Source organism: Myodes glareolus, chromosome 1 (assembly GCF_982192425.1).
Source record: "Myodes glareolus chromosome 1, mMyoGla1.1, whole genome shotgun sequence".
Taxonomy (NCBI): domain Eukaryota; kingdom Metazoa; phylum Chordata; class Mammalia; order Rodentia; family Cricetidae; genus Myodes; species Myodes glareolus.
In genome coordinates this window covers 37,926,702-37,931,100 of record NC_142026.1, presented here as the reverse complement: position 1 = coordinate 37,931,100, position 4,399 = coordinate 37,926,702, and the positions used below count along the sequence as shown (strand labels likewise).

Below are 4,399 nucleotides of genomic sequence, written 5' to 3'. Positions count from 1 at the left end.
TCTGTTGAAGGAGATATAATTAAGGGCAGGGCACTGAGGTTGCAAAAGCTCAACCCACGCCCATATATCTCTCTCTTCGTGCTGCCTAAGAATTTGGATTTGGAAGGAACTCCATGTCTGCCTGTGTGCAGCCATGCTTCCTGCCATGATAACAGATTAGCCTTCTTAACTATAAGCAAGCGTTCAATCAAATGTTTTCTATTATAGGAGTTTCCGTGGTCTGATGCCACTTCACAGTAATACAAACCCTAAGTAAGAAAGTTATTATTTAGCTATAAGAATAACAATATCAGAGTTGGCACACCGCCTGGTGTGGGCTGTCATTATGGTGAACCTGAGAAGCGAGGCCGAGCTGGAGCCTCTCCTGGGACCCGGCTCCCCTGGAAGCAGAACACCCAGTTTGATAAAGGCCAAGGTGGCTTTGTGATGTAGCTGCGCCTGAGGAAAAGCTGAGGCGCATGTTCCACCTGCCCTCTTTCGCCGCAGCCCTGGGAATGGATACATCTGCCCAAGTGCGGAAGATCAGCAGGCCATGACAACGACCACAACAACCACCACCATCACCATAACCACAATGTGCTCTGTCTCCTGCCCTATTGACCCTCTGCGGCTGTACTTTCGCAACTCACAGCTCACAGAGATGACCACGACCAGTCAAGGGCACTTTGACGATTATGGGGCATTGGATCTTACAGAATTTGCGAAAAAACAGCCTTGGTGGCGCAAACTTTTCGGGCAAGAGACACAGTCAGCAGGCTAGAAGCACCATGTGGCAACCCAGCTCCTGATTGGCGGCATCACTGGCTGGTGCACTGGCTTCATATTCCTGAAAGTGGGAAAGCTGGCTGCCACAGCGGTGGGAGGCGGTGTGTTTCTCCTTCAGCTCACAAACCATACTGGCTACATCAAATTGACGGGAAGCGCGTAGAGGATGACATGAAAAAGGTCAAGGAACAACTGAAGATTCGGAGAGCACCCAAATACCAAACGAGGTCAAGAGCAAAGCTGAGGAGTTTGTAAAGCAGAATGTCTAAGTAACTGGAGGATTTTTTTTTGGAGACTTTCTGCTCGGTATGGTATCCTTAAGGGGTATCATTCCACTTCCACGGTTCAGCAGCCTTTATACACCATCGTAGAAAAATCCAGAGGCTTTCCACTTCCTCTTCATGCCCTCTTCCCTGTTGTAAATCTGAACTGCTTCCATGAGCATCGGCCCATGGAAGTTAACACAGGTCCTCCCATGGGCTTGACAAGCCACAGGGCAGCGCACTCTCCATCTGGAGGTCAACAGGAATGGTCCTTTTCCTGTGCGTAAAATCCCCACCCCCACCCCCCTGCCCCATACCATCCTTAAGATCTGTCGCTAACAGTCGAGCTGGAAGAGCGCTATGTGGAAAGGAACTGAACATATCTGACTTTGAGCATGGGAAGAAAGTAAAGCAGGGACAGTTGTGGGAGTACCACCCGCTAGTCAGCTACGTTAGGGGGACAGTCTCCTTACAAAACTTTATAAGTAAATTGATGTTCTCTTTGCCTCTGGACAACTACTCCAGCAAACTATGATTATAGTTTGGAACTTAGTGTGACACTCTTCAAAAAGGGCCATAATCTAAATAACCTGAAAGCTTCACTAAGACCTGTTTGTTTTTCTTTTTTTTGGGGGGGGGAGTAGGGTAGGGTGGGCCTAGGGCTACCACTGAGCTATATTCCCAGGCTTTTGGGTATTTTTCATTTTGAGAGGTCTCACTAAATTGCTCTCGCTGGCCTGGAACTTGACATTCTTACGTCTCAGCTTCCCGTGGAGGTAGGATGACAGGTCCAAGTGACCGGGAACAACTTCCCCAACACCTTAAGAAAGAGCTGAAGAATGCATCTCCGAGTCTACTTTGCCTCTTCTCAATCTTCTCATTTGCCTTTTCCCCCAGGATTAGTTTGCAATAACCCATCTAGCTGAGCTCTCTACTTCAGGGCCTCGACTACTTCAATCAAACGTCAGCTGGGTGAAATTTTCATCTAGACGCTTTAAGATGAAGGCTCGGCTTTCGGGCTTAGGTCTGGGGTACAATTTCTATATTTGCAACTATAAGACTGCTCTTGGGACTGGAGAGAGAGGAGGAGAGGGAGTGGGGGGAATGGGAGGGTATTGGGAGGAGGGGAGGAAGGGGAAATTTTTTATAAATAAATGAATAAATAATAATAATATAATAAGAAGAAACATTTCATTTCCTATATTTTAATGCACTTATAAGTCTTTCTGCTCATGCTTTTAATGGGTAATTTCCTAATGTAAAATGTTGACACAATCAACACTATGTACTCTGAAGGTGCTACTAGAATAGCAGAGAGGTGTACATCTCAATGTCACATCAAAAATACACTTTCTCACCATAGACCGACGTCTCTTGGTAATACATGGCTAAGTACTGCCTGCCTCCCCATTCATTCTTACATTTGCAAAGGATCTGAACTTCAGGAACATTTGTGGAGCTTGATTTTCAGCAGTGTTCCTCTTCAAAACCCTTACATTTTCCCTTTTGCCGTGCTCTTGAAACACTACTCTAAAAATTCATTTGCCTTCAGGCTTCCTGGGGAAATGTGTATCTTAGAACCCACTACTAGAGGGAGATGTCACTTGTTCAAATATTAATAGTTTCAACACCTATTTGTCTTCATTGTGCAGAAGATGTTTTGGCAAATTGAAAGATATTGTACAACCTTTTGGTGATAAGATGCTCCACTGGTAAGGAAGAAATTTGAGGATCATTGAAGAAGAATAGAAGGGTGAATTGAAGAACCTTATTAACCCATGCTGTAAGCATAAGGTCATCTCTACAAAAGGCAGAAAGGAAATCATTTCTCCTATGAGCAAAACAAAATAAATGGTAAAGCGGAAGTAAAGAACAAATAAAGACTAGAAGCTTGGTAAGCACTGGGAGGTAATGGAGAAAACACGCTAATTATTTGTAGGATTAGTGACTTTGCTTTAGTTAAACCTCATGTTTGCTAGGATATGAGACTTAAATTCTAGTGTAAAACAACTTCAAGGGCTTTATCCAAACCAGTAGGAACACCTGGCTATTCTAATTATTCTACAAAATAATCCAATTACATCACAGTGTAGTAAAACGTGGTATAATCATTCAATATTTTACTGATAGGAAATTAGCATTATTTGTGTACGATACTTTGTAGGATTTTTGCTGTTGTTGTTCATGTTGATTTGATCATTTTGATTTTGTTTTATTATTGAAGAATTTAAGAGTTTTGTATTTTTACATAAATTCTTTCTTGGTGAACTACAAAATATTTTTCCTGTCAGTGACTTATCTAATTCATTTTTTTTAAACAAAATCTTGTGGAAAGGAGAGTTCACAGCTTTGACAGAATACTTGGTAACAGTTTTTATGACTTTTAAATCATTCAATTTCTACAAATTTAAATATAATCAATTAAAACCAATTAAAGAATTGAGTTTTGGCATCTCTGTTACAACTATATGCAGAGCACTGGGATGCAAATACTTTCCCAAGTATTTGCTATGAACGTTGCAAAGTATTACATTTTACTTACAAATACTTACTACATTTCTATCATCATTTGTACATTATATATTTTGAGATGAGTTAAGGTTTTATGATACAGATATCCAAACATCACAAAATGTTTATACTAACAATTCTATATCATTGTACTATAAACACACATGCAATAAAATATAATCTTATTTAATCTCCATTTCTTCCATTAAATTTCCCTACATGCCCCTCAACATGGCCTCCTTCCAGTGTTGTGGGCTTTCTGTTTTTACTTTTTTCTCAACCACTCATCCCTATGATTGTTGCCCATATGCACACAGACATAGAACCATCGACTAGAACATGGGAAACCAATAGCTGCTTTAATGAATTTTCACCGCAGAAATCAAGACGTGGCAAGTTAAATAATTTTACATAATTAATTGTGAAGTTTTGTTAATTCATATAATTTCACACATATTCAGTGTGTTAGTATTTGACATTTCAGAAGAACATGTTGTTGGAAATAATTCATTCTATTTCCAGTTGAGCCCATCAAGGACATTTGGAGGACTTTATATTAAAAATTGTCAAAATGAATGAAATGGCTAAGAGTGTACAAAATGACTCAAAATATGTTCAGGGTATTAGCAAGATTCTAATTCAGTAATGCTAATTGAGATCATGGAGAAAATGTGTTCTTAAAGAATATGACTCTTACTCGAATTCATTTTGATGAGACTACCTACACATGACATGTAGCTTATTACAAGAAAATATAGAGCCATTTCCTGACAACACTGCTTGCTTAAGCATTCTTTTTTTTTCTTTTCTGCCTGTAATTGATGATGTTGGAAGGTTGATAAGAGCCAAAAATTAAAAAA

The 4,399-nt window shown here is 40.2% G+C and overlaps 1 pseudogene; it reads left to right on the top strand.

Annotated features, from left to right (window-relative positions):
- Positions 1-500: 500 nt before the first annotated feature.
- Positions 501-1,136, top strand: LOC125405342 (FUN14 domain-containing protein 2 pseudogene; annotated as a pseudogene).
- The last annotated feature ends 3,263 nt before the right edge of the window (positions 1,137-4,399 follow it).